This window comes from Cervus canadensis, chromosome 20 (genome assembly GCF_019320065.1).
Source record: "Cervus canadensis isolate Bull #8, Minnesota chromosome 20, ASM1932006v1, whole genome shotgun sequence".
Taxonomy (NCBI): Eukaryota; Metazoa; Chordata; class Mammalia; order Artiodactyla; family Cervidae; genus Cervus; species Cervus canadensis.
In genome coordinates, this window is record NC_057405.1 from 35,817,376 (window position 1) to 35,830,322 (window position 12,947).

The window sequence follows — 12,947 nt, forward strand, 5'->3', positions numbered from 1 at the left end:
CGGAGTAATGAAATGCTCCTCCCCACAAACCGGTAAACATGTTACCTTATGTGGCATAAGACATTGTAGATGTGATGAAGGGTGAGTCCTTAAAAGTGAAAAAACTTTTTCTGGCTTTAGTCAGAGAAAGAAATGTGATGACAGAAGCAGAGTCAGAGCAACACTACATTGCTAGTTTTGAAAACAGATAAAGGGGACCACGAACCAAGGAACAGATGAAGCCTCTAGAAGTTGGAAAAGACAAGGGTGTGGAACTCAGCCCTGCTGACATCTTTAATGATTTTAGCCTTTTGAGACTTGTGCCCTCTAGCATTATAAGGCAATATATTTGTGCTGTTTTAAGCCACTAAGTTTGTAATAATTTGTCATGGTAGCAATAGAAACCTAATACCGACCATGTTCTAATGTCAACACTGACTTCTGTACATGAGCTGAAAAGTACATGGCAGGTCCATATAACAGAAAATCTATAAGGTTTTTATTTTGTTCAGTTTCTCTCCAACAAGCTGCTTCATGCCAAACATAAAGAGCTCTTTCCAGAACACAAGTAGGAACCTCCTCAGTGGAAGAGACTTCAACTTTGTGACTTCAAGTTCCATCACAAGATCTAGATGATTCTAGATCTTGATACATTGTACACATGATCTGAAGGCCAGACTGAATATAAAACCAGATCAGAAAAGCTGAGACCTGGAGCAATGGTTTAATAAACAGATAGAGACAGACTATGTAGATACAATAATCTCCTATTCCTATTGCCCAGGGCCTCTTGAGAACTGATCATGTGTTACAGGCTCAACTGGATTTGCAACCTCCCCAAATTCGTAGGTTCAAGTCCAAATCCCAGTATCTCAGAATATGACTGTATTTGCAGACAGAGTCTTTAAAAAGATAACTAGGTTAAATGATGTCACTAGGGTGGGCCCTAATCCAACATGACTGGTGCTCTTCTAAGAAAAAAAATTAAGACACAGACACACAGAGGAAATAACCATGTATAGATACTGAAGGAAGATAAGCCAAGAGAGAAACCTTAGAAGAAACTGACTGCTGATACCCTGATCATGGATTTCTAGCCTTTAGAACTGGGAGAAATAAATTTTATTGGTTAAGCCACCAGTTTAGGGTACTGTTATAGCAGCCCTAGCAAGCATACCCCACATGACACATGCAGCAGTGTTTAAGACCTAACAACACATGGAAGAGTGTGGAGGGCCCACAAGGCACATTTACTCACATTTTTAGTAAAATATCAAACTTTGATATTGGGCACTTACTTAAAAGACAAATGATAAACATAACTTTCATGAAAAGATTTGTCAACAACAAGGAAAAAAATAAAGTATGGTTCCTCCTAAAAGACAAAAACAATTTACTTCAGGTAAAAGATAAACTTTTATATATATATATATATGTACACACACACACACACACACACACACACACACACACATATATATATTTTTAAGTCACTCAGTTGTGTCTGACTCTTTGTGAACTCATGGACTTGTAGCCTGCCAGGCGCCTCTGTCCACGGAATTCTCTAGGCCAGCATACTGGAGTGGACAACCTTCCCTTCTCCAGGGGATCTTCCCAACCCAGGGATTGAACCCAGGTCCCCCGCACTGCAGGCGGATTCTTTACCATCTGATCCACCAGGGAAGCCGCTATAAAAAGATTTGGCAACAACAGGGAAAAAAAGAAAGTATGGGATCCTCATAAAGTGAAGTGAAAGTCGCTCAGTCATGTCTGACTTTGCAACCCCATGGACTATACAGTCCATGGAATTCTCCAAGCCAGAATACTGGAGTGGGTAGTCTTTCCCTTTTCCAGGAGATCTTCCCAACCCAGGGATTGAACGCAGGTCTCCTGCATTGCAGGCAGATTCTTTACCAGCTGAGCCACAAGGGAAGCCCATTCTCTTAAAAGACAAAACCAATTTACTTCAGGTGAAAGATAAACTTTATATAGCAACTGCTTTACAGGTAAATTAAACGTGGACTATGAAATAACAGATTAGAGATAAGATGAAAACACAATCATCCTACCTAAATAAATGCTTTGCATTATTAACTTAAAAAATAAGAGTATGTTTTAGTCAAGTGCTTCTGTAGCTCAGTTCTAGTCTCTTCGTTCTGTAAACTTCGAGTTGTAAGCTGCAGAGATTTAAGAAGTCAGAAAGTGAGGAGTGTCTTATCAATCAGCTGTTAATTCCTTTTCCACTTTCAGTACTACTCAATATAGGTATTTATGATAAAAGAAGAAAACATTTGTGAAATAATTTATTAAAAAGGGATCTAACCCTCAAGAAATTTTCTAGATTATTCTGGAAAAAAAAAAAAACCTAAATGTAATGATCAATTAATTTTGCATTTTTTTTATAAAGTATAAAACTGAACAGAGATCCACCAAAGGGATGAGATCAAAAACTGCTATTACAGGTATTTTGACTACAAATGGTTTTCCACATGTGAAAGTGGAACACAGAATGGCAACATAAAAACTACATTTTCAAAAAAACCCATCAACTCAACCATATTTTAGTGAAGTAAATTTTTTGTCTTCTCAGTAGGTTGTAGTAGTGCAAGGATAAAGAGAATAGAGTGTCAATATGTGTCCAAGATAGGGGAATAAAAAGACCCTAAACTCAACCCCACAGACACACAAAAATGGCAACTCTTTACAGAACGAATATCTATAAGAAAGAATTGAAGTCTTACAGAAAAGATTTTCTACAAAGAAAAAGACAGGAAGAAGCACAATGAGACAGATGAGGGGCAGAGACAAGATAGTCAGGACCCATACCCCATGTCAGCCACCAAAAATAGGAATATCATATTCAGAGGTTCTTCCCAAGGAGCAAGGGGTCTGAGCCCCCAGCAGTTCTTTACTGCGAAGAGTCCTCAGGCTTTGAAAACCAGTAGGTCTTCTATTTGGGAGAGCTGGAGGGCAGTAGGAAACAGACTTGGCCCTTAAAAAGTAAAACCAACGTCTCACACACTCCAATTTCCTATCCAGAGACAGTAGTTTGAAAGGGGGGCTGGGTCCAACACACTAGCTAATCTTAGAGAGCCACCTAAATATGCAGGAAGCAACTGGAACTGCCTTCGGGGGAAGAAGTGCTGCCAACAGCCGCTCGGGAGAGCTCATTCTACTATGTTAACACTGGCTCTGGCAAAGCTCCATTTTGGTCTCTTCCCGCTAGCTTATTAACACCAAGGTCAAAGCCCCACGCTCCAGCAGGCCAGCATTAGCCACAAGTTCCCCAGCTGCACAGCCAGCAACGCAGAGACCCAGCCTCAGCCACCAGCAGGCTGGCAGCAGTCCAGTGCAACCCTGTGTCATGCGGCCAAATGCACAGGAAGCCTACTCTCCGGCCCAGCAGGCCCAGAGCCACCTCACGAGGCACAGCCTCACGGTCAACCAGCGCAGGAACCAGCCCTGACTACCAGCATGTCCACAGGTGCTGACCCTGTCAAAACAGAAGGATGCACCCAGTCCACACAGGGCATACCTTACAACATACAGCTTCTGGTAACCAGAGAGAAGAATGCTGCTGGGGGCCCTAGGACATCTCCCACATAACCAGATATAAAAGTGTCAACATCTGTTGGATCATAGAGAAAGCAAAGGAATTCCAGAAAACATCTCCTTCTGCTTCACTGACTACAATAAAGCCTTTGACTGTGTGGATCACAACAAACTGTGGAAAATTCTTAAAGAGATCGGAATAACAGACTGCCTTATCTGCTTTCTAAAAAACCTGCATCAGGGTCAAGAGGCAACAGTTAGAACCAGACATGGAACAAGAGACTGACTCAAAATTGGGAAGGGAGTACAATAAGATTGTATATTGTCACCTGCCTATTTAACTTATATTCGGAATACATCATGCAAAATGCTGGACTGGAGAAATCACAAGGTGGAATCAAGATGGCCGGGAGAAATACCAACAACCACAGACTCATGGATGATACCACCCTAATGGCAGAAAGTGAAGAGGAAATAAAAAGTCTCTTAATGAGGGTGAAAGAAGGGTGTGTAAAAGCTGACTTGAAACAACGTTAAAAACCTAAGATCATGGCATCCTGTCCCATTACTTCTTGGCAAATAGAAGGGAGAAAAGTAGGAGTAGTGAAAGATTTTCTTTTCTTGGGCTCCAAAATCACTGCAGACAGTGACTGCAGCCACAAAATTAAAAGACATTTGCTCCTTGGAAGAAAAGCTATGACATACCTAGACAGCATATTAAAAAGCAGAGACATCACTTTGCCAACAAACGTCCATATAGTCAAAGTTATGATTTTTCCAGTAGTCATGTACGGAAGTGAGAGTTGAACCGTAAAGGAGACTGAGTGCCAAAAAATTGATGCTTTCTGATTGTGATGCTAAAGAAGACTCTTGAGAGTCCCCTGGACTTCCAAGGAGATCAAACCTGACAATCCTAAAGGAAATCAATCTTGAATATTTATTGGAAGGACTGATGCTAAAGTTGAAGCTCTGCTGGGAGCCGGCACACGAGATCCCACCCATGACAAGGTCATGAGGGAGAAAACCTGACAGGCAAGGCGGATCAGGTTTTCAGGGATTCTGAAAAGCTGTCCCCGGCGCTCACCTTAAAGATGATATCTGTCTTTCTGATGCTTGCTTCAATAGACTACTCCCTAATTTCTGTGACACAGGCAGAAGGCCTTCCCTGATCTCTTCCCAAATAAGAATCATTTTAGAAGTTTAATCAGTAAGTTTCCTGGGTGGTGGTATTTTATGAGATTATCCAGGGTGAAAGGAGTGTTTTAATTTAAACTCCTTTGCTGGTATTTTAGTTTGCTTAGCAAATGCGTTTATGCCCTTGGTACTAATATGCAGGATTGCTTATAATATCCTAATCATAAAATAGCATAAAGAACCTGATTATATAAAAGCCCTAATAGACATAGAGCCTTTTTGAGGGGTGAAGGAGTCCTATTAGAAAACATAAGAAAAATTATTCTAAAGGTGGTTATTGGGTTAACATTTGCTTGCTGTGTTTTTACTCTTAATGTGCTAAGGTTGTGCAGTGGAAACCATTGTTAATATAGTTATAGATCTAGAAAAATAAGAGCTTAGCCCTAGTGTGGTACCATGAGACGGTTGTCAACTGTTAGCCAGGAGTGCTAGGCAGGGGCTGCCTCACCAAAGTCGCAGAGTCAGTGTGGGGTAAGCTTCTTAGATAAACGCAACTGACAACTTCTGCAGAAGGATTAATTTTTATGTTAACAAGGTTATACTTCTACTCTGTACTGTTGCCCTATGAGACTGCTACCTTTCAGTTAAGGTCACCATAGAAACGGAAAATAGGTTTACATTCACCTGACTTGCATAAAATGTTAACAGGCCCCAAGGCCAGAAGATAATGTACAAGACCCTCATAAACAAAGAAGTACGCAGAAAACACTCTGGTTTCATGAAGAACAAGCTGATGTAATGTTAAACTATCTTCCCCTTAGAGATGTACTAACTTAGGGTATAAAAGCTACCCTAGTTAGATGTACTAACTTAGGGTAAAAAATGAAGCATTGCCAGACCCTGCCTGACTCGGCTGCACCCCCCGTGTGGTCACTCTCTCTCTCTCTGTCTTTCTCTCTCTCTCCCTCACAGACTTGACCCTATCAAGGCTGGTCTCACGGGTCTTCTCTTGCCGATGCCATTCATCCCGAGGGTACCCCCTGGATCCTGCTGAGGCTGGACCCCGGCAAAGCTCTAACAACAACTTCAGCCACCTGATGCAAAGAGCCAACTCATTGGAAAAGATCCTGATGCTAGGAAAGATCGAAGGCAAAAGAAGAAGGGGATGGCAGTGGGTGGGATGGTTAGATAGCATCACTGACTCAAGTACATGAATTTGAACAAACTCTAGGAGATAGTGAAGGACAGGGAAGCCTGGCATGCTGCAGTCCATGAGGTTGCAAAGAGTTGAATATGACTTAGCAACTGCAACAACATGTGGTACTTAAATACATAAAACAAGTATTAATAACATAAAGGGAGAAAGCAACAGTAATAATAGTAAGGCACTTTAACATCCCACTTACATCAACAGACAGATCATCTACACAGAAAAGCAATAAGGAGACATCGCCCTTAAACAACACATTAGACCAGATGTACTTAATAGATTTATGAAACATTCCATCCAAAACCAGCATAATGCACATTTCTTTTCAAGTGCACATGGAACATTCTCAGGACAGATCACAAGTTAGACCACAAAACAAGCCACAGTAAATTTAAGAAAACTGAAATCATATCAAGCATATTTTCTAACCACAATGCTATGAGACCAGAAATCAACTACAAGAAAAAATGCAAAAAAAGCAAACACGTGGAGGCTAAAATATATGCTACCCAACAACTAATGGATCATTGAAGAAATCAAAGAAGACATCAAAAAATGCCTGGAGATAAATGAAAATAAAAACAAAATGATCCAAAATCTATGGGATGCAGCAAAAGCAGTTCTTAGATGGACGTTTATACTGATACAAGCTTCCCTCAGGAACTAAGACAACTCTCAAACAACCTAACCTTATACCCAAAGGAGCTAGAAAAAGGACAAAGCATCCCAAAGTTAGTAGAAGGAAAGAAATCATATAGGTCAGAGCAGAAATAAATAAAATATAGAAACTTTAAAAAAAGATCTATGAAATTTAGAGCTGGGTCTCTGAAAAGGTAAACAAAATTGATAATTAGCCAGAATCATCAAGAAAAAAAATCCAGAAGGTCCAAGTCAATAAGGTCAGAAATGAAAAAGAAGTTACGACAGACACCACAGAAATGCAAAAGATCATAGGAGACTACAATAAACAAATAAAATGGACAACTAAGAAGAAATGAATAAATTTCTAGAATTGTACACTATCCCAAGACTGAATTTGGAAGAAACAGAAAATGTGAACAGACCTAATACCAGTAATGAAATTGAATGAGTAATTTTAAAAATTCCCAACAGATGGCTTCAAAAGTAAATTCTACCATACATTCAGAAAAGATTTATACCTTTTCTCTACAAACTATACCAAAAAACTGCAGAGGAAGGAACACTGCCAAACTCCTACAAGGCCAGCTTCAGTTTGACACAGAAATCAGACAAAGCTATTACAAAAAAAAGTAATTACAGGCCAATATCACTGATGAACACAGACGCGAAACTCCTCAACAAAATACTAGCAATCTGAATCCAACAATACATTAGAAGGATCATACACCATAATCAAATGGGATTTATCCCAGGAATGCAAAGATTCTTCAATTTCTGCAAATTAATCAGTATGATATACCACATTACCAAACTGCAGAATAAAAACCATATAATAACGTCAACAGATGCATAAAAAGCTTTTGACAGAATTGAATACTCATTTACGATAAAATTCTCCAGAAAGTGGCCATACAGGGAGCTTACCTCAATATAATAAAGGCCATATGTGACAAACTCATAGCCAACATCATTCTCAATGGTGAAAAGCAGAAAACATTCCCTCTAAGACCAGGAACAAGACAAGGATATCCACTCTCACCACTTTTATTCAACATAGTTTTGAAAGTCCTAGCCATGGCAATTCTACAAGAAATAAAAGGAATTCAAATTGGAAAGAAAATAAAACTGTCACTGCTTGTAGATTAAATGATAATATGCATAGCAATGGGACTTCCTAGGTGGCACTAGTGGTAACAAACCTGACTGCCAATGCAGGAGACGTAAGAGGAACAAGTTCGATCCTTGGGTTGGGAAGAGGCCCTGGAGAAAAGAATGGTAACCCACTCCAGTATTCTAACCTGAAGAATACCATGGACAGAGGAGCCTGGCGGGCTACAGTCCATGGGGTCACAAAAGTTGGACCCACTGAACAACTTAGCACATACATAGCAAATTCTAAACGTGCTATCAGAAAACTCCTAGAGCTCACCGAAGAATTCAGTAAAGTTGCAGGATACAAAATTCACACACAGAAATCTCTTGGATTCTTATATACTAACAACAAAAGATGGGGAAAAGAAATTAAGGAAACAATCCCATTTACCATCACATCAAAAATGATAAAACACCTATGAATAAACCTATCTAAGGAGGTAAAAGACAGAAAGCTGCAAGACCCTGATGAAAGAAATTGAAGATGACATAAACTTATGGAAATATATAACATGTTCATGGATTAGAAAAATTAATGTTGTTAAAATGACCATTCTACCCAGGGCACTGAATAGATTCAGTGCGATCCCTATCAAAACACCATGGACATTTTTCACAGACCTAGAACAAATAATTTAAAGTTTTCTATGGAAACACAAAAGAACTCCAACAGCCAGAACAATCTGGAGGAAGAACAGAGATGGTGGAATCAGGACCCCTGACTAGAGACCATATTAAAAACTATAATAATCGAAACAGCATGACACTGGCACAAAAACAGATGCACAGATCAGCTGAATAGAACAGAGAGCTCAGAAATAAACCCCACATACTTATGGTCAATCTATGACAAAGGAGGCAAGCATATGAAATGGAAAAAAAGACAATCTATTCAATAAGTGCTGGGAAAACTGAACAGCTACATGTAAAAGAATGACATTAGAACATTCTCTAACATCATACACAAAAATAAAATCAAAATGGATTCAAGACCTAAATGTTAAGACCAGAAGCTATAAAACTCCCAGAAGAAAACATAGCTGGGACACTCTGACATAAATCATAACCATGCTTTTGAGTCTGTCTCCAAAAGCAAAAGAAACAAAAGCAAAGATAAACAAATCAGATCTAATTAAACTCAGCTTTTGCTCAGGAAAGAAAAGCATCAACAAAGCAAAAAGGTGACCTGCTGAATGGGAGAAAACATTTGCAAATGATACCAATAAGGGGTTAATATTCAAAATATAGAGGCAGCTTACATTAAAAAACAAATCACCTGATTAAAAAATGGACAGAACTGAATAGACATTTTTCCAAAGAAGACATACAGATGGCCAACAGACACATGAAAAGATATTTAACCTCACTAATCATCAGAGAAATGCAAATTAAAGCCACAATGGGAAATCACCTCACACCTCTCAGAATGACTATCATCAAAAAGACCACAAACTACAAATGTTGGCAGGATGTGCAGAAAAGGGAACCCTCATACACCACTGGCGGGAAAGTAAATCGGTGTAGCCCCTATGGAAAATAGTATGAAGGTTTCTCAAAAGACTAAAAACAAAACTACCTAATGGCCACACAATTACACTCTGGTTATATCCCCAAAGAAAACGAAAACACTTAGCTGAAAAGACACATGAACCTCAATGTTCATAGCATTATTTATGATTGCCAAGGTTTGGAAGCTACCTAAGTATCCGCAAGAGATGAATGGATAAAGAAGATGTGGCGTTGAGTGCATGTGTGTGTGCGCGCGTGCGCACACACACACACACACACACACAATGGAATATTACTCAGCCATAAAAAAGAATGAACTTTTGGTTTTTATAACAACATGGATGGACTTGCAGGGTATTATGCTAAAGTGAAAGTCAAATAAGTTTGACAGAGAAAGACAAATACTGTAAGATATCATTTATATGTGGAATCTCAAAATAAACTAGTGAACATAACGTAAAAGAAACAGACACAGGTACAGAGAACAAAACTAGTGATTATCAGTATGGGAAAGAAATGGTGTAAAGGACAATAGAGGGATAGGAGATTAAGAGGTCAAACCTACTATGCATAAAATAAATAGGTTACAAGGATATATTGTATATCACAGGGAATACAGCCAACATTTTATATAATAAGAACTATAAATGGAATATAACCTTTAAAGATTGTGAAACTGAATTACTATGCTGTACATTTGAAACTTACATAATATGTAGTAAATCAACTATACCTCAATTAAAACAAAAATAAAAACAAAACCCCTAAGGTACTCAGCAAAAGCACTTCTAGGAGGAAAGTTGATAGTAATATATGTCTACCACAGGAAACAAGAAAAATCTAAAACCGTCTAATCTTACACCTCAAGAACTACAAAATGAAGACAAAACAAAACCCAAAGAAGGAAAAAATCATAAAGATCAGAGCAAAAACAAATGAAATAGAGACTAAAAAAACAGAAAACACCAATGAAACTAAGAGCTGGTCCCTTGTAAAGATAAACAAAATTAATAAACCTTTAGTCAGACTTATCAAGGAAAACAGAGAAAGGGCCCAAATACATAAGAGCAGAAATAAAAGAGGAAAAGTTAAAAAAGAGACCACATAAACACAAAGGATCAATACATAAAAGCAGAAATAAAAGATGAAAAGTTAAAAAAGAGACACCACATAAACACAAAGGATCATAAAAGATTACTATGAACAATCATATGGCAATGAAATGGACAACCTATTAGAAATGAATAAAATCTAAGAAATTTACATCTCCCAAAAACTGAATCAGAAAAAAATACAAAATATGAATGACTTATTATAAGAAATGAAATTGAATCAGTGATAATTATAATAATAAATCTCAACAAATGAAAGTATAGAACCATGAGGCTTCACAGGAAAACTCTATAAGACATTTAGAGAAGAGTTAACACCTATCCATCTCAAACTTCCAAAAACTAGAAGAGAAAGGAATCCTTCCAAGCTTATTCTAAAGGCCACTATCACCTTGATATAAAAAATAAGACAAGGATGTACCATACAAAAAAGAAAACTAATAGCTAATGTCACTGATGAACATAGAAACAAAAATCCTGAACTAAATATTAGCAAAACAAATTCAATAATACATCAAAAGAATCAAACACCATAATCAAGTGGGATTTATCCCAAGAATGCAACTATGGCTCAATATCAGCAAATTAATGTGATGTAACATATCAATGTGAGATACCACATTAACCAATTAAACAATAAAAAAAATCATATAATCATCTTGACAGATGTCAAAAAGCCTTTTAACAAAATTGAACATCCATTAATGATAAAACCTGAACACAGTGGGTACAGAGAGAACACACCTTAACACGATAAAGATCTCATTTGATGATGACATTCTGGCCTAGGTTTGATATTTGCATGCAACTTTTAAAAAGTCTGGTTTTTTTTTTTAGGGTATAAAAATTTATTACACATACAGAATATTACCACTAACAAATGCAGACAGGCGAGGAGACCACAGTATGGGATGGAGCACAGCTAGCTCTTTGGAAAGTGAACAGGTTGGGTAGCTTGGAGCCTCATGCCACGCAGGTTGGCCAGTCAGACGGGAAAGCACATGCCTAACTCCAGGGATGCTGGGGCGTCCAGTGACAGCTCTGGGTGTCGGCAGCCTTCCCATCTGATCTGGGGCTTCGAAGGACGCCACACCCAGAAGCAAGCAACCGAAGCGAAAGGGCTTTCTAAGGTGGCCCAGGCTTGTCTCTGAAGTCACAGCAACACCACAGTCAGCAGTGTGTTTAACTGGATGATTTCCACAAACTACACATGACGTTTCTAACCATCACACTTCGGTGAAGTACAAAACATGAAGTTACAGGCTGTGGGAAGAGAAGGCAGCACCTTCCAGTCCCAGTTGGTCTGGGGGGTGAGGGGGGGGGGGGTTCTTTTTAAACCGAGCCCCTCATTTCAATGTACAAAAGAATTACTCTGATAGGTATTAAATTGTATTGAAAACAAAATGGACTAAAAAGCAAATACTACTCTATGTGGGGTGAAAATGGGAGGAAAGAATGAGCAGGAGGGAGACAGTCGGGGAAGGTTCTGGGCCATGACCCTTGGCGGTCACTCACGGTGCTCCATTTTTACTTTTGGTGGTCTCAGGAAGGTCGGGTTTTTCTTCTCTTTCTTTCCTTTTGTATTGGCTTGGAAGTTTCGCCAGCTGTCCACGTGACCATCTCGACTTTCCTCAAAATTTTTCCGCCACTCCCTTTCTCGTTTGGCTTTTTCTTGAGCTTCAATCTCTTCCTCCCGTTGTCGCTTCCCTTCATGCATCTCTTTGGCTTCTCTCTCTTTCCTTTTAGTTTCCAGCTCAGCAAAGAGTTTCACTGTCTGTTTGTATACTGCTTGTTTGAACAGCTCAGGGTCATCCTCCTCCACATTCGTAGGCTTTCCTTCCTTCTTTAATTGCTTTTTTTGCTCTTTCACAGTGTGCTCCATGTATTCTTTTCCTGCCTGAATTACATCCAGGGCCCTCTTCTTTTGTTCCTGATCCAGTAGCAACTTGTAAGCTTTGTCCACAGCTTCAAAAGCCTTTTGTGCTCTGTCAGCATCACCTTGATTTTTGTCAGAATGCACCAGTATGGATAACTGCCAAAACCTCTTTTTTATTTCTTCATCTGTCACTTCAGTATCTATCTGAAGAACCTCAAACGGGTTCAAATTGAAGTAGGAGGAACCAGGACGAGTCAATCTTTCAATCTGATTTTTGGATGTTAGAACTGAATCTCTCTTCTCTTTGTTTCACCTCACTGTAGATGGTCATAAATGCTTCCTCCGTGCTGCCTCCTCCACCCAAAGCCCCGCTCTCTCCTGGAGCCGCCATTTCCCCGGCCCAGCGACCTAAAAAATCTATCTTAACTGACCATTATTTTTCATCTCTAATTCAGAAAATTCTATCTTTAATTTCTAGCATCTATCACCCATGTGTGTGTGCTCAGCTGTCTCAGTTGTGTCCGACTCTTTGTGACCTCATGGACCGTAGCCCGCCAGTCTCCTCTGTCCATGGGATTCTCCAGGCAAGAATACTGGAGTGGGTTGCCATGCCCTCGTTCAGGGGCTCTTCCCGACCCTGGGACTGATCCCATGTCTCTTATGTCTCCTGCACTGGCAGGTGGGTTCTTCAGCACTAACGCCACCTGGGAAGCTCATCTATCACCCACAGCTAACCCAAGTATTACCAATTACAGATGAGCAAAATTATGTACTACTTAAT

General features: G+C 39.3%; 1 protein-coding gene and 1 pseudogene across 2 annotated transcripts in view; both read right to left on the reverse strand.

Annotated features, from left to right (window-relative positions):
• The window catches only part of ME1 (malic enzyme 1), a 252,142-nt gene that overhangs the window by 132,012 nt on the left and 107,183 nt on the right, over positions 1-12,947 (reverse strand). The window lies entirely within an intron of this gene.
• Positions 1,909-12,735, reverse strand: LOC122422500 (annotated as a pseudogene).